The sequence below is a fragment of the Neovison vison genome, chromosome 9, assembly GCF_020171115.1.
Source record: "Neovison vison isolate M4711 chromosome 9, ASM_NN_V1, whole genome shotgun sequence".
NCBI lineage: Eukaryota > Metazoa > Chordata > Mammalia > Carnivora > Mustelidae > Neogale > Neogale vison.
Genome location: NC_058099.1, coordinates 86,626,956 through 86,645,576, shown reverse-complemented (window position 1 = coordinate 86,645,576; position 18,621 = coordinate 86,626,956). Strand labels below are relative to the sequence as shown.

Below are 18,621 nucleotides of genomic sequence, written 5' to 3'. Positions count from 1 at the left end.
GCTCCAATCCCGACAGGCTTCTGCTCTTCCCTCTGTCTTCTGCACCAGCTGTAGACCTTAACACGTATACAAGTATTTAGTCATTCTGGTTCATTACTCAGGGGACAGATTGATGAATGGATATACAGCTTGTATGTAAAGACTTCAAGCAAAGAGTTTTCTCAGTTTTTTTGGCATCAAAATAATACTATTGAGATATCGACATCAATATAACATAACACATGCACATGCCGTATATATGCATATATAAGAACATCACACACACGCGCGCGCAGAAATGATAGCTGACGTTTACTGAATATGTAGTATTTTAGTACGCATTCAGGGGACCTCAGCACAGTGGCATGGACTGGTGGCTTATAAGCAACAAATAGCTCCTAGTCCTGGAGGCTGGAAGCCTGAGATCAGGGTCCCGGCAGGGTTGGATCCTGTGAGAGCTCCCATCCAAGCTGCAGACTTTGACTTATTGTATCCGCACCATATGAAGAGAGAACCAGAGAGCTCTCTGGGGTCCTTTGAGAAGGGCACAGATCCCATTCATGGGGATCTAGCTCATGACCTAATCCCTTCCCGAAGGTCCCATCTGTTATTACTATCACACTGGGAGTTAGGATCTCAGCATCTGTTGGGAGGACATAAACATTCCGACTGTAACACCTACCACACTCTAGATACTGTTCTTAAGGCTTTAGATGTATTTTCTCTTCTGTCTTCGCACAGGATCACAGAACTCTGAGGCGGGTGTTATTATTACCTCCGTTTCATAAGAGTAGAAACCGAGGCACAGAGGGGTTGTAGCTTCCTCTGATCCGAGAGCTGTTAAATAATAAAGCCTGGGTCTGTGTCCAGACACTGAAACTTGAGAACTACAGTTATCAACTGGGGGCTACTTCGTCCCCCAGGGGATATTTGGCAACATTCGGAAACCTTTTTGGCTGTCACAGCTGCTGGATGATACTGGCTTCTGGCGGACAGATAAGAGGCCAAGAATGTTTATAATTCACAGAAAAGCTCCCCAGAAAAAAGAATTGTCCAGCCTAAAATGTCAGTAATGGTAAGGTGGACTGCTCTAGAACCTATGTTTAACTATTTCTCTATACTTTTCTGCCAATGCACTGGGACAAAATCATGGAAATAATGAATATGACATCTGACTTTACAGATGATTAATTTTTACCTGCATTTAATCTCACACCTCTTTTTAATGGCAATATTGAGTTGAATATATAGCACTGTTTTACAGTGTGTATCAGAATCATTTGGGACCCCTGGGTGGCTCAGTTGGTTAAGTGTCTGTCTTCGGCTCAGGTCATGATCCCAGGATCCTGGGATGGAGCCCCACATCCGGCTCCCTGCTCGTCAGGGAGCCTGCTTCTCCCTCTGCCTGACGCTTCCCCTGCTTATGCTGTCTTGCTCTCTGACAAATAAGTAAAATCTTCAAAGGAAACAGAATCATCTGGGTATCTTCTGTGAAATTAAAAGTAAAAGTGCCTGATCTCACTTCCAAAACTTCTTACTGAATTAGTTTCCAGTGATTCTCTTGGGAATCAGATTTTTTTTTTAAAGATTTTATTTATTTATTTGTCAGAGAGAGAGGGAGAGAGAGCGAGCAGAGGCAGACAGAGAGGCAGGCAGAGGCAGAGGGAGAAGCAGGCTCCCTGCCGAGCAAGGAGCCCGATGTGGGACTCGATCCCAGGACGCTGAGATCATGACCTGAGCCGAAGGCAGCTGCTTAACCAACTGAGCCACCCAGGCGTCCCGGGAATCAGATATTTTTCTAAAAGTTTCCCCCAAGTGATTTTAATGTGCAGCTAAGTTCTGAGACAATTTGTAAAAACAAAGAGTGGCGCTTTTTAAAGTACAAAACCCTTCCCATTCTCCTCTAAAGTAATAACAGAGCAATGATGCACAGTTACCAAGCATTTATTTTGTGCTTGGGGACCAGGCTGAATACTTTACAGGAATCCTCTCATTATCTCCCTTCAAATTCGTCCGCACTTCCATTAGGTGGGTGTTCTCAGGGCCATCTTACAAGTGACGCAGCCCAGGTTTTAGAAGACTTCGTAACTGGTCTGAACCACACAGCCAGTCTGCGACAGCCCGCAAATGACCTCTCCCTCCTTCTGATTGGAAAAGCCAGGCTGCACAGCCTTGGCTCTGAACAGGTGTGTGCCCAGGAGCACCTGGAGGGTTGGGAGCACGTGGAATTCTGGACACCCCTCCCCCACACACGCCAGAGATTCTGATTGGGTAGATCTGGGCAAGGCCCAAGCCTCTGCGTTTCTAACAGGTTCCCTCCCAGGTGTTCCCTCCCAGGTGCGGCCGCGGATGCTGCTGGTCTGGGGAACCGCACTTTGAGAACCACAGAGCTAAAGAGGGACAGTTGCGTATGAAATCAAGCCATTTCTCTTTTACGACACTTTTTTTTGTTGTTGAAGAAGCTTCATCGCTCACCTCCTCCCTGAATTTTGGGAGTTGTTTTGTGTTTGTTTGGTTTGGGGGTTCGTTTGTTCTTTAAGATTTTATCTGAGAGCGCATGCGCACGAACGCATGCGCATGCGCGGGACGCGGGGCTCCTGAGCAGGGGCGCGGGGTAGAGGGAGACGCACACTCGGCGCTGAGCAGGGAGCTCTATACCCGACTCCATTGCAGGACCCTGGGATCATGACCCAAGCCGAAGGCAGACTCTTCACTGACTGAGCCACCCAGGTGACCTGTTTCTTTGTTTTTTAAGAACTTTTCTGTGCCACTAGCTTAATGTCTTGTGGTACCAGGGACAGTCCAAGTACACGTTGGTGTGGCAGCTGTATAATGACCTCTGCCTACCGTGGGGTGGGGTGGAGGGAGAGCCATCCGGGAGGAGAGGTCAATTAATGATAATACTTAAACCGGAGGAAAAGAGATCCACCAACAGGACAGAAGAAAGACGGAAACCAATGGGACAACGGTCCAAAAAGGCAATTAAATGTCAGACAGACGGGATGAGGGGGAAGAGTCGTAGATTAAGGGGAAAGAGGAAATCAAGAGAATTTTTTTGTGCCAGCCTCCTTGCTCCTATGCTGAGAACCAATTGTGAGTAAATAAAGAACAAAAAGAGGCAAATGCTTTTTGTTCTTAACCTTCTCTCATTTCCACTGAGGAGCACCAAGCAGATAAGCTCACGTGCCCCAAAGATGAGCTAGAAAGGTGAAGGAAATGGTTGGAGTAGACAGACTTGTGTATGGTTCCCCTCTCCCCAGACAGGCCAGCTGGCTGCTCTCACTGATGGGCTCCATACATTTTATTGACCCTCTATGCTAGACACCTGGAAACGCACAGAGAGTGCTTATCCCTAAGGAGCTTATAGTCAAGGTGAAATGTAAGCACCTGAAAAGGATTACTGAAGAACACCAGTACCCATGAATGGTGGAGAAATAGGATCCCGGGGTGGGATTCATGGTGGATGAAGTGGTCAGTGATCTAGTGGGTACGTGTTGTGATCTTATTTTACAGATATGCAACCCGAGGCATAAAAAACATTAAGTAACTTACCCAAGAATTCAGAAGAGATGCTCTAATTCCAAGTCCAGGGTTTTCCCCAAACTAATTGTTGCAAATGCATGAGCACTTATTAGCATAGCTTCCCAAGCTCCTCTTCAGAAGACCAGACTCAGTAATGGCAGGGAGTCAGGAATCTATACATTTAACATGTGTCTCTGGTGATTCTGAGGAACATTTCAGGGGCTTCAGTCCTGGCTGCCCATTAGAATCACTCTAGAAATGTTTAAAAATTCCAGATACCTTGGCCCCCACACAGAACAAATCATCAGGAGATAAGACAGAAATCCTTGGGCATTGATATTTTTAAGTTCTCTGGATTATTCCAATGGGCATCTGAAGTTGGAAACCAGTGGGCTCAGCTCCACCAAGAGTACTATCGACGCGCTTGCCCACAGCCTCCCCAATCCACCTGACCACCCCTTGCCTTTCTTCCTGCTGAAAAGCATTTTCCAGTACAGTGTGGGCCAAGAAAAAACACAGGTGCTTGAGAAAAGAGAGGAAGAGAAGGGAGGGAGATCAAGAAACTATTTGTGACAGGTGATCAGAGAAAAGAAAATGAGAGCTGTCCCAGGTGGTCACAGTAGGTGATGGTGAAGAGAAGGCATTGCGGTTCATCAGTGAATCCGTATGGTAAACCTAAGGAAGGGTTAAATAAAGCTGCCCCTCGGGAGAGCGCTTTGCTCGTGCATAAAAATAGTGCTCTTTTCTGTAGGAGTTAAAGCAGTTTTTACCTAGCCATGATAGTCATGAAGTCAGAAATTTCTGTCCGTGTGTCTTTGTCATTCTTGTTTTACAAGTGGGAGCACCGAGGCATGCAGGGAAAATGAAGTCACTTTAAAGCCCAGGGTTGAGGTCAGGTTAGGGTTAGAGCACACTGTTGCCACGGGCTTGGTGTAAGGCACGAGTGTTTTCTTCTGTAAAACGCCTGGGGGCTGTTTTAAGTACTCCATGGACAGCCGGGGTCCAGCATTTGAAAGAACAGGTCCATCCTTCATCCCTGGACCTTCAGAGGGGGTCTCAACTCATGGGAGCAAAGTAATTCCGAAGAAAATGTACATTATACTCTTAAAATCACAGAGATGGCCCTCGTTACATGCCATGGGCCTCTTGGATCAGCTTCCAAGGGGTTGAGAACGAAGGAGAATTTCAGTGCAGAAATAACAGTTCTGGGGGCTGGATGCAGGGGGTGCAGGGAAGGATGCGCAGCTCTTAAACTGCTGATCGTGATTTAGCAAACGCCGCCTTACCTCATGACTAAGTAGTATCCGAAGGAAAAGCCAGTATTCTCCCTGCTGCCTCCCTTGCCTGGGCAGGCCTTCACCCTTCACTTAATGAAATGGAACAGTTGATACCTTTAACTCCCTCCTTCATGTAATCTCATTAATGCAGTCTGTTGGGATTCTAGTTGAGGAGTAACATCAGGGCAGTCGTCAGACCTCCAGGGAAAAGTGCAATATTTTTCAGTTAGACTCGTAATTGCTACGTCAAAATGTGTGAGAACGAGCCCAAGAGTAAAGCTGACGCCACTGGTGAGTTTTGCGTTTTCTTCTCTCTTCAGACGCTTAGCTGTACCAACTGTCCTCCAGGCAAACAGGAAGCGGGTAGAAGCTCTCGGCACAATGAATTGATGGCTAGGGGTGGGAACAATACATATTTTCTGACTTGAGAATGTCTGTAATAAAGTCACTCAGGCTTTTTTCCCCCTGGAGAACATATTTATATGTGAGTGTTACCATATCCTATATTAACGAATGCATAAGTTTTGAGAATGAATTCAGGTAGTCACATGACCCTAGCATGAGATTAACTCTGGGAACAGCCTTGTCACAGTTTTGTGGCTCTCGTTTTAGTCATTGGCGTTACTACCGTTAGGACCATTTTACTTTCTCTGATTTTTAAAAAATTCACGTTATGGTTATATGATGCCAGGCAGTTTCTCATACGTAAGAAACCTAGTTTCCAAAAAAGGAAATCTATTTGGTTGAGTGATTACTAATAATATGGTGAATCATATTTGAGTTTTTCTCCTAAATTTTTTTACAGGTTAGTACCTCGTTCCCTGAATGCATATTATCTCATCGTGTTTTGAGATTGGTTTTGAGCATTTGTTTTAAAAACATATCAGGGCAATATGATGGATGATTTGCTATACTTCTTTCCCTAGGACTAGAGAGCAATGAACAACAGTTGAAAATATGAAAATGTAAATTAACACAATTATTTGTTTCAAATAATACATATCTTACCACCATGCAAAAAAAGTTACTAATCAAACTAAAAGTCCTTTGGATATTATGTAAACTGAGAATCACATCTTTGCCTGTTTATAGCTTTCTGGTGCTTGCAATTTTAGAAAAGAATGGATATTATTTTAAAGCAATTATTCACTGATTTCAAATGTATGTTTTTAAAGACCATCTTGGTGAAAGAAGCCATTACAAGCAGATTGCAGTTCTGACATCAATGGATTCTTTAAACACTATTTATCCTTACTACTGACAGATTTACTCAGGATATTGTTGCTATTGTTGTTTAGAAATTAATAACACTGGACATATTAACGTCTATGCACTTAATCCTCTTTGCGTCTGAATTAACAATTAGCAGCGGCTGACAGGTGAACAGAAACGTTCCTTTCTCTTCTGATTTGGTGGGGAAAAGAACAGGCGTTTTCCCCTCTGTTGCAAAATTACAGAAAACCCAGTGTTTGATTTTAAGAGCTTACGCGTGTGTTCACACACATTTTTAAAATAAATTATATGAGCAAATGTGTATTTACGTTCTGCAAGGAGAAACAAATATTTTACTTTCCTTTTCAATTTTAGTGGAATTAAAAGGAATATGCTAAATTAAATCTGCAGCTTCTTTTAAAAGTTACTACCGTAGAATACTTAGTACTGTGCTCAGCAATCTATAGTTTCCACCAGTCTCTTTCCTCTGTTATTTTCCCCCCCAAATAAATATCTTTGCAGCTTCGAAGTAATTCAGACCTCTAAAGAAATGACAGGAAAAAGGAAACTTCCCTTTCTCCTACTGATTCAGTCTACTGATAGCCTCAAAAGGCCTTGGGTATAAATTAATGTATAAGAAACACAGCTAACAAACGGGCCAACCGTAAACATCTCCATGCAGACACTGTCAAAAACTATCAATGATTGTGAATCTTCTGGTTGTAGGAAAAAAAAAAAGACAACAACAAAGGAAACTTGTTAAAGTGAAATTGGAAAATCACGGTATTTGTTCTTAGTACTTGGTCACCTTTGTTCCTACACCTCTTTTTGCCAGCTTACGTCAACACTGAATAAAGCTGTGACAGATTACCTGCAGCATGCTGGATCTGATGAGCTCAAAAATAAGATAGCTTGGGTCCTATAATATTTAGGATTATGCTGGTAATCTCTTTAGGGAAAGTGTGCAGTATCAGCAGAACGGGCATTCGGTCTTCGAGGGAGCTGGGCACTCCTAATTCTCCATTTGCTGGTCGCTAAACCTTTGCCTACATTGACAGAGGGCCTTTGTGATGTTTGGCGTAGGAGGAAGTTAATAGAGCTTTTAAAGTGACATCTTGAATTATCATTTGACCTCTAAAATAATTTCTAGTGTGGCGTGAAAATGCAAACTCCTTCCTTTAAAATCTGCATGTCTTCCTTTTTTTGGAAAGGCTATTTATGTAAGGATGAAACTGAGCCCATACCTGCCTTGGCTAGGACATACGTGATGTGAGGATGTAATTCTCAGCACAGAAACTCGCAGTACATTTTGCTATGGTAGCATTAGCTGTTAAAAACAAAGTCAGAGCTCTTGCAGAGAGGGCCTAAAATGAGGGCCTGAAATCTGAGTTCTTACAGAATATTCAGTGATGCCATTAAATGTTCTAAGTGTTTGCCTATAAGCTAAAACTGGCTCATGTCATATTGGAGTGTCTCTTTGTACAAATTTGTCACCATCAACTGTCCGATGGCAAAGCAAGTCTTTGTATTGACAATTCCTTTTCCATTTCACTGTCTCTCCCTCTCTCTGACACATAAAACAGACGTAAAACTCTCATGTATGTCCTAAAGTTTGTTTATGTAAATAATTTGCTGTATTAATAGCTAGGGGAATATAAAAAAAGATATGTTTATAAATATGAAAGAGTTCAGTTTGGGGCCATCCAAGCCAATTGTAGGACCTTATGAGCCAGTTAAATTATGGCACCAGGAAAAAAAAAAAAGAAGTTAATATAGTGCTAACATTCTGATCTTATGTGGACATTGTCTTCTTCCAGGACAGTAAACCACCCAAATACCTTACAAGAGGATGGCACGCCATTTTTATTTTATAAGGTTTCTCTTTTTTATTTTATAAGGTTTCTCTTTTCCAGAGCAAAGGCATTGAAATTGGATTCTGATCACTGCCTTTTAGAATATAACCTAGTTCTTCTCCCTGTGGTCCTGCCTTGTCTCTTTTTAAACATACTTCAAGAGATTTAGCCTTTTTTTTTTGCCACCAAGCAGAGAAAGATGTATTTTTCTTCCCTCTGAACTCACTAAACAAGGGCTGAGAGCTTCCAGAATGGTCTCTCCTGCTTTACCAATAAAGAAAACGAGAAGTAGTATTGTGTGGTTTCCATCCCAAACTTCAGTTACTTGCAGGGGATGTGCGTGTCTTTCTGTCTGTATTTAATTAGTGTTCCTGTTCCAACCTTTGAATCTTCCATCTTCAGATACATAATAGGATGTCTTGATTTTCATAGTCATCATGTATGTCCCTGTTAACTGGTCTTTCCAAGTATTGTTGAGAAGAAAGTAGCATACAGACCACCTCATAGAGCACTGAGCCATACTACACAAGCCATGTGAAACTGCCAATCCTGCATGCTCCCTTGCACACACAAAAAAGTAGCAATTTAGTGTAGTTCAACCAGATGCGTGTGACTACAGATAGAAAGCCTAGCCGTATGATAGTTCTAAAAGCATTCTGTTCTACTGTTCACTTAACGCCAATAACTAAGCCCCCAAGATAAGTTTAAATAGCTCATCTAGAATTTTACTCTCATAATTGGATTTTCCTCTTTCAATCTTTAGTCACCAATTTTAACTTTGACATTTTCCTACCTATTTACCACTTGAAGTTCTGTTTATTCTCTAAACCACCTCACCCGCCAAACCTTCCCAGCGTCTCCTACTTGAAATCAACATCTTCTACTCCTTATTCTTCTAGCACTCTCTCAGTCTGCCTTGCATTCAAATTATTTAGACCTCTGTGGGGCTGTACAATCACTGGATTCATTCTGAAGACAGAAACTTGGACTTGCTTGTATTTGTGGCCGAAAACAAACAAATACTTGCAGAATTAATTATTTTTAAAGTATTCCTTGCTTGTCTTTCTTGGGCTATCTCAGAGGATCCTGACCACTTCCATCAAAAGAAGTGCTTTTGTGTAATTCAATCATTTTTGATAATTAATAGAATTTTTAGTGCACTTACAGATGTGCAGAGCGGTTGAATAGAGTTCCATAGAGGTACTCACCCCCTCCCATGCAGTTTCCGCTATGATTAATGTCTTGCATGAGTGTGATATATCTATTACAAGTCATGAACCCATACTGATACGTTGTTTTTTTCCTTTTCTTCCTTCTTTTTTTTTTTTACTATTTTTAGATTCTTCTATTGTTAGTTTCAGAGGTAGAGTGTTGTGATTCATCAGCTGCATGGAACACCAGTGTCCATTACGTCAAGTGCCCTCCTTACTGCCCATCGCCCAGTTACCCTCAGCCCCTCACCTACCTCCCCTCCAGCAGCCCAGAGATTATTCCCTAGAGTTAAGTGTCTCTTTTGGTTTGCCTTCCTCTCTGTTTTTATCTTACTCTATTTTTTCCTTCCTTTACCCTATATACATAAGTTTTGTTTCTTAAGTTCCACATATGAGTGAAATCATATGGTATTTGTCTTTCTCTGACTGACTTACTTTGCTTAGAATAATATACTCTAGTTCCATCCACATCGTTATAAATGGCAAGATTTCATTCTTCTTGATGGCTGGGTTTTATTCCATTGTGTGTGTTTGTGTATGTGTGTGTGTGTGTAAAGATATATATATTATCTATATACACCTAAATACATACATACATATACACCTCATCTTCTTTATCCATTCATCTCTCAGTGGACACCTGGGTTCCTTCCATTGTTTGGCTGTTGGACATTGCTGCTGTAAACACTGGGGTACCGGTGCCCCTTTGAATAACTATTTTTGTATCCTTAGGATAAATACCTAATAGTGCATATTAGGTATGCACTATTACATAATTATGTAATATTATGTAATAATATTCCATATTATGCACTACCACAACATAGGTTAATTATATGTTATGCAATATTACTACATAGGGTAGCTCTATTTTTAAATTTTTGAGGACCCTCCGTACTGTTTTCCAGAGTGGCTGTACCAGTTTGCATTCCAACCAACAGTGTAAAAGGACTCCCCTTTCTCTTCATCCTCACCAATATCTGTTGTTTCCAGAGTTGTTAATTTTAGCCATTATGACCAGTGGTCTCTCACTGTGGTTTTGACTTGTGTTTTCCTGATGATGAGTGATTTAAGCATTTTTTCATGTGCCTACTAACCATTTGTATGTCTTTTTTTTTTTTCATTTGTATGTCTTCTCTGAAGAAGTTTCTGTTCGTATCTGTGCATACTTTCTTCCCCTTTCTTGATTGGATTTTTTTATTTTTGGAGTGTTGAGTTTGAGAAATTCCTTATAAATTTTGGATACTAGCCCTTAATCTGATATGTCATTTGCAAATATCTTCTACCATTCTGTAGGTTGTCTTTTAGTTTTGTTGATTGTTTCCTCCACTGTGCAGAAGGTTTTTTTATCTTGAAGCCCCAATGGTTCATTTTTGCTTTTGTGTCCCTTGCGTCTGGAGGCATGTTTAGTAAAAAGTTGGGGCAGCCCATACTGATACATTATTAACTACAGTCCATACTTTATATCAGGTTTACTCTTTGTGTTGTATCATTCTATGGGTGTTGACCAATGGATAGATATTTATGCATCATTACACCATGCACAATAATTTCACTAACCTAACAATTCTATGTTTCATCTATTTATATTCCCCTCCATCCCCTGAATCTGTGGCAAGCACTGATTTTTTTGTTTCTTTACTGTCTCTATTTTGCCTTTTTCAAAATGTAATATGGTTGGAATTACACTGCCTTCTTTCACTTACCTTATGCCTATGTGATTCTTCCATGTCTTTTCATGGCTTCATAGCTCCCTTCTTTTTAATCACCGAATGATATTCCTTGTCTGGATGCAATGTAGTTGGTTTATCCACCCACCCATTAAAGAATATCTCATTTGTGGGGCAAGTATTAATAAAGCAGCTATCAACATTAATGCAAAGGTTTTAATGTAGGTTACCAATTCAGTTGCTGGGTCATATGGTCAGACCATGTAGTTTTATAAGAAACTGCCAAACTTCCTTCCAGACCTGCTGTTCCATTTCACATTCCCACCAGCAACAAATAAGCATTCCTTTTGCTCTGCATCCTTGCCAGCATTTGGTATTATCATTTTGTTTTGTTTTTTAGATTTTGGTCATTCTGGTAAGTGTGTAGTGGCATCACATGGTTGTTTTAATTTCTAATTCCCTAAAGACATACAACATTGAACATCTCCTCGTATGCTGATTTGCCATCCATACATCATTGCTGTGGTGTCTGTTGTGGTCTTTTGCCCATTTTTTTTTTTTTAATTTTGAAAACTCTTTGAATATTTTGGTTAGAAGCCCTCGGTCACATTTTTGTTTTCTAATTTTTTTTTCTGTCTGTAATTTGTCTGTCTTAATGCAATTTGATATTTAACATAGAAAAGCTGTATTTTTTCATCTCCCAGAAAGAGGGGGTTTTGCTGGTTTTGAATTTTTATCAAGGGAATGAAGTCTGCCTGTTCTCTCTGAGTCATCTGTGTGACTTGGTGTGCGGAGTTCTCCATTCCTGTTCTCCTTCAGTGAAGGGGGAGCTGCATAAACATGAGCTTTCTGTTGAAGATTTCAGCTAAATGAAGACTAGAGAAAGAGGCTCAGGAACAAAAGAAGGAACCGCAGAGAGACTGGTTTTTCACTGAAGCAAAATAATCGCTGTTTTCTTCTTTTTATAACTGAAAAAAATTAGCTCTCAAGAATACACATCTCCTTTTAAGTTTTTAAAATTTATTTAAGTAATTTCTACACTTCCATGTGGGACTCAAGTTCATGACCCTGATATCAGGAGTCATATACTCTTCCGATTGAGCCAGCCTGGTGCCCCATGTCTTTTTTTTTTTTTCTTTTGAGATGAAAGTCTCCTCACATGGAGTTGTGGTTTAGGGGTAGACACTCTGAGAGTTAAATTGTAGAATACCTTCTCCTCCTTTCTTCCAGGACTTCTCAAATTTCACTGTGCGTATAAATCACGGAAACATTGTTACAATGCAGATTCTGATGATCTTGGTCCAAGGTAGAAGCTAAGGCCTGAATTTCTTTTTTTTTTTTTAAGTTTTTTTTTTTTTAAGATTTTATTTATTTATTTGATAGAGAGTGAGAGAGAGAATGACAGGGGAGAAGGTTAGAGGGAGAAGCAGACTCCTCATGGAGCTGGGAGCCCGAAGCGGGACTCGATCCCGGGATTCTGGGATCATGACCTGAGCCGAAGGCAGTCGCTCAACCAACTGAGCCACCCAGGTGCCCCTAAGGCCTGAATTTCTAGTGAGCTGGTGAGGGACCACACTTTGATCGTAGGGCTCAGGACAGCATGATGATGGATGGGAGGAATGCAGTGAGAAACCATCATGACTACTGAGCTCTGTGTTAGTGAATATGGCTCCTCCAGATGGGGTAGCCTTCCGAAGGTACCCTCTCCAGGATTACCACGGAGAGCTGAAATGAGTTCATCTCTTTGCAAATGTTGTTTGACCTCCTCATCTCCACCAAAATGGAGTAAACTTTGTGTGATTAAAAATTTAAAATAGAAAAACTACTTTTAAAAATCTCCTCAAAAGGCTTTTTTGAAGAGCATCCAGTGAGTGAGCTAGTAGTGGTCAGACCCCAAAAACAGGTCTGCAGAAAGCAGGGGGAAAGACATACTACCGCACAGGGGTACAGTGTGAAGAGATGTAGACCCAGCTGACAATCGTTCAAATCTGTAAAGGAAACCCGGTACCCCGAGTATTAATTACAGTAATGCAAGATGTTTCTGGTCATACACTGGCTTCTCTTTCTTCTGCTTTGTCAATTAATGACAAGGGTTTTTTGTAACATTCTTCGAGTGTCCTTCCTCCTGCCTTTTGAACAAAAGAGAAATACCTAACAGACAACAGCAGAAACTCCTTTTCCTGAGTCCCATAAACTTTTTCATTTCCCTTAATGCCAGAGAAATTAAAAATTCCATTAGTTCTCAGAATAGCTACAGCTGTAATTGCCTGGACGTCACTGGGCAGTTCTTAAACCTGAATGCTGTCCTAGGCAGCTTGTTAAAAAGCAAATTCTGATTCAGTTGGTCTTGGGAAAGTCTTGATTCGAGGCGTTTCTGACATGCCCCCAGGTCGTGCCGGTGCCACTGGTGTGCAGACCACACTGTAGGTGGTCCCCAAAGACATGACTCTCTCATCCTGAATGATGTCAGATCCTACACACACATTATCTTGTTGTAATTAAAACTCTGATGGGATAAGATGTAGCTAATGGGAATCAATTCATAAATAATGAGTTTAAAACCACTACGACTTCCAAGGGGGATATTTAACTTACTCGCAGTAATTGCTATTGATGATGATACTAATTGCTGCGACTGGCTTTGTTGGTCTCATTCTCGTTCTCTGTTGTTTCGGTCTTTTGAGGAGTTAGAGTCGGCAAGCAAATCTTTGGGGCTCAGTGTTCCTCTGGAAGATAAATCAACGCCCTTCATGATAATCCTATAAATCAGGCCTTTGAAAAAAATCATTTTTTGCCATTCTCATATGATAGCAATTTTTTCTTGTTCCCGGTGACATATGGGATATAATAATATAAAAATAAATGTTACCTGCAGGTCATTCAGAAGCTGTCTGTCTAAACTGAATGGAACCAAAGGTTCACACAGTCTACCACCCAGAATATTACAGAGGAGAGTTTAAGAAGAAAGGGAGATCCCAAATGCTGATAGAGGAATTAGAGGAATTCGAGTAGGAATTAGAGCGTACTGAGTTGCATGCACTGGTTTTGGTATTTAAGCAGGAAGCTGGGATTAAAGATGCTGTGCGCCCCATTGAGACACACGTGAACGCAGACCTGATCCGATGTCAGGAATCTTTTAGAGTCACCACGTAGCATGATATAAAAGCTCAAAGACTTCTGCTTTTTTCCTAAGGGTCTCATTTTTCCGCACTTCCGCTCTTTTCTGATAAATCAGAGTTGCACTGAAACCAGATCTTAGAAATACTCGCTTTATCCTGTAGGTTTGCTCTTATGTGGCATCAGAAGATTGTATGCCCGATAGAGGTAGAAACTTACCAGTCTGCCAGTGAGAGAGGGAGGGACTACGAACAGGGATTTTAATTAGGACTTGCCACAAATGGTAGGTGAGCCGCAACTTACACAACTACTGAGACCATGTGCAAAAGGAATTTTAACCAAAATAGTCAACCTTATTGGAAGTTTTGTATGTGCAAATTTTGCTTCACTCTGACAGTAAGAGCTTTTCCTGCTCTGCCCACTTTTAGCGTAACTAAAATTCTGGGAAACAGAAACTGAGGGGTAAACCCAGCATCCAGGAATGGAAGTTATTGTAGATGGGGCAGATGTTTCTTTTTTCCCTTCAGGAAAAGAAAAATGGGGGTGCCTGGGTGACTCAGTCCCCTGGGCATCCGACTCTTAATTTCACCTCAGATCATGATCTCACGGTCCTGGGATCGAGCCCTGACCCTGGCTTCACTCTCAGTGGGTCGTCTGCTTGAGATTCTCCCTCTCTCTCTGCCCCAGCCCCCCTCAAATAAATGAATAAGTCTTTTTAAAAAGAAAAAGAAGGCAGAAAACAAAAGATGCTAATAGTAAACCCCAAACCAAAGGTCAGCAAACAAATAGAAACAAATAGAAACTTCTTGGTCACTCCTTAGTAATTTCAGATTATAGGCTTGTCCCTGGGCTTTATTTCCATTGCAGGTGGTTCACATGCTACAGAGAGTTCCTAGTTCACAGCTTGATTCTTTTAATCCTCAACGGGAGGGAGCCTCACTGTAGCAGAATTACTTGCGGATCTCTTCCAAAATATATATCCACCCCAATCGCAAGATTCTGATTACTTCTCCTCACTCCAAACATGGGAAATATGTATTGCTTAAAGCCTTTTTTTTTTTTTTTAAGATTTTATTTATGTGTGTGAGAGAGAGAGAGAGAAGGAGAGCAGACTCTCCCCTGAGCAGGGAGCTGACGTGGGGTCTGATACCTGGACCCTGAGATCATGACCTGAGCTGAAGGCAAATACTTAACCAACTGAGCCACCCAGGCACCCCTGCTTAAAGCCTTTTTTATAAAAAGGGAATATGTGGAATCTCTTGGTTGTACTGAAAGAAAGAAAATTAGGACTACTGCTTTTAGGAGTCATACAAATGATCTTTGGTCTCAGTAGAAATTTTTTTTTTTTTTAAAGTCCTGAGGCACCTGGGTGGCTCAGTGAGTTAAGCATCTGTCTTTGGCTCAGGTCATGATCCTAGGGTTCTGGGATCAAGCCCCATGTCGAGCACTCTGTTGAGCGGGGACCCTGGTTCTCCCTCTCCCTCTGCCTGTCATTCCCCCTACTTGTGCTCTCTCTCCCTCTCTGTCAAATAAATAAATAAATATATATATATATTATATATATAATATATATATTTTGTTGTTGTTGTTGTTTTAACCCTGACACTTTCTCCATGGACTTAAAATGCCCTGATGATAAAAATGGCCAGGTTCAGTTGTGGGAGTTGGAGTGGGGAATTGAGTGCCACAAGAACATCCGCAGTTTCCTTCAACCAGACAGTACCCGAACAGTCACTATTACTACCATGCCTGGTGGATTCTTTTAAGAATGGAGGTATTTTGATGCATCAAAGTGATGCATTTCCTAGTGCATGCATTCGCCTGGATTAGTTAATCTAACTTCACACCTGCCTTCAGCAGCGGGGGGTTCTGAGGGAGCAGAACAAAAGACATGTACATTTTGATCATCAGGAAGCACTGAACACACGGTGACTTCGTGCGATGCTGTAGTAAGAGACTCTAAGCAAGGGAGAGCCTTCAGGAGGTACGGGGGGACAGGGGGAGAAGAGAGAACTGCCATCTTCAAAGAAGAGATCAACTGTGACTAGTTGATAATTGTTGAATAGGACCCGCCTGCCAAATCAGAGGGTATTAAACTAATTGTACTTCCTAATGTGATCTTATATACGGTAAAACATCAAATTCTTTCAAATCTTTCATGATAGTCTTTGATATTGTATGAATATCATTTCCAAAATACTATCTAGGATTGCTTTTATAAACAAAAAGATCTAGTTGGTAAATAAAATTTTAACTTAAGTCTCCACAGAGGATTGCCAGTAGGAAAATGGAAGTGAGCAGAAGGTATAAGAAATGGGGAAACTGTGAAATGAGCACATCTCAAGCTGTCTCTCAGGGCATCCCGGCTCCTCTGTGTTTGTCTCTCAGAGAACACTATTGTTGAATTAATCCGTGAGTCACACAAAAGCAGGACAGTTGAACTCCCCCTTCAGTTACCTTAGAGTGCCTTCGCTGTCACAGCTGGTGTGGTCCAAGCCACCACATCCTCCCTGGACGTTCAGCTTGGACCCGTGATAAATAGCATGTCCGCAGATCTGCGTTCACTGCAAGATAACTGCCTACCAGACTGTGGCTGGCGTCCTGGCAGGATGTTTAGAAGTGTCCATTGGAGCAGCAACGTCCTCGTTGTCCTCATCAGTGTCCGAAATTCTCTGCCTTGAAGACGTGCTTTATAAAAGACATAGTACGAGTTGTGATGTTGTAGCCCAGAAGCAGTTTATTTTAAATGAAGGCAAAGGAATAGGATTAGTCCTTTAAATTATTTAAATTTATCTTTACCTGTAATACGCCTCAGATGACTTGTTCTGCCATGATAGGTAAAAACACTCCTTGGTTTTCCAGTTGATAATCCCTTCCCACACGTAGCAACACACATATACCCTTTTCTTTCTCTTTAAAAATACTGTTAAAATGTTTATGGTTCTTCAGGATTACACATTGAGCTGGGATAATAAATATGTATAAATATGCAGATGCTCTATCGAATCATTCCTTCTCCCATTTGTATTTTCCAAGTTGTATAAGATAACCTTTGTGGCTTTCAAAAACATCTTCTCACACCCTGGGGGGCAAATTACCTCTATTTTCATTTCCTTTAGAGTTAGATCATTTTATAATTAAGAACTTATTGAAGCAGATTCTCCCCACGTGTAAGTTACTCCCTGGGGAGTAATTTATGCAAAGAGTGCCTCTGACTTAATATCATAGACGCCTAACAACTGTACAGCGGATACCTGTTATTTTTAGTCAGTTTTGTAATCATTATAAAGAATCCCCTATTTGAAAGGTTATCACTTAAAAAAAAAGTACAAATAATGTATAATGTCATTCTTTTAAGTTTCTTAAATAAGGTTTTTTAAGAGAGGAATAATAAAGTGGTCTGTCATAATTCTTGTCCAATAGCATTAGAAATACCAGCTAACAATAATTCTGATGCTGATGAAGACTGACATTTTGTAGTTCTTTACTCTTTGCAAGGCACTTCACATAAAATATCTCATTTAATCCTCACCAATCCATGATGTTTGTCAGCTAAACTTGATAAACCAAAGAACAAGAATTTGGTCTTGGCCGTGGACCCAATCAGTAACAGATTAAGGACAGGAATCCAGGAAAAGAGAATAGAACTACATCAACTCTCACATTTTTCCCCCATCACAAAACCTTGAAAACAATTACCAGTTCATCTCATTTGAAAGCTAAAGGAACAGAACTAATATAAATACTTAGGCTCATAACTGTTTTAGTTGACTTTGTCTCATCTCCTGATGTTTTTATCATTATCTCTGGCTGGTGCTATTGGACTAATATAGGAATTCAAAATTGTATTCATGTCCGAAACCTGAGGTAGGCAGGGGAAGTTTTACTGAACAAAGTGTTGGGAAAGCTGGCTAATTTCTAGTTGCCATCTCCCAAACCAGCTCGAGGGCATCATTGACCACTTCGATCCTCAGTTTTCTCATATGAAAAATAGGGCCATAACGCTGAATTTTTTGCTCATAAAGATGACTTGAACTTACTATGAAATACTTGGTTTCAAAAAACTGAATACACTCTCCTAAAGCTAAGTATTCTCTTTTTAAAAAATGCAAAACAATAAGAGAGGGTTATGTCTTACATTTATCTGTTTTGTACATTCCAGGGTGAGAAACTGTAGAAAAGCATCCAAACGGCAGATTGATGTACAAAGCATTTTGAGGCATATTTTGCATAATTATTTTAAATTGGGAACAGGAATAGCAGCTCTTCCTGGTGTGTACAATTTTAACAGCACTTAGAATACTACCAGAGACATAGGAATTACTATATTCTAAATAAAGTTTATCTCATGGATTCATCCATAACCTCAATGCTGATGACTTAAAATCATCTTTCCAAAAGTTTCCATCTACACAGGTGCCTACCCGTACCCACAGGCGAGTTGGAAATCCCATGCTCCACCACATTCCACAAAGTAGTTGCCTTACCAGCAGCCCCATTTGTGTCAAACCTGCTGTTGAACCTGACCCTCAAGGGTGAAGCTGAAGTCACCTTTGATTCTCCATCAATCTCCACCTCTGTGTCCTTTCTTTTGTTGATCCCAATTGAAATTCCTATTTGCTTCTTCCTCTCCCTTTCTCCGGCCACTGATGTAATCCATACTTTGATCTCCTAACACCAGTTTTGGAATAGCCTTTGAATTGGTCTTCTGCTTCATTTTGTTCAGCTGGCTGAACCCACCCTTCTGAAGGACCCAAACCACCACTTCCAACATGTCTTC

The 18,621-nt window shown here is 40.9% G+C and overlaps 1 protein-coding gene across 2 annotated transcripts in view; it reads left to right on the top strand.

Moving 5' to 3' along the window:
• Positions 1 to 18,621, top strand: part of RORB (RAR related orphan receptor B) — a 191,204-nt gene that overhangs the window by 115,477 nt on the left and 57,106 nt on the right. The window lies entirely within an intron of this gene.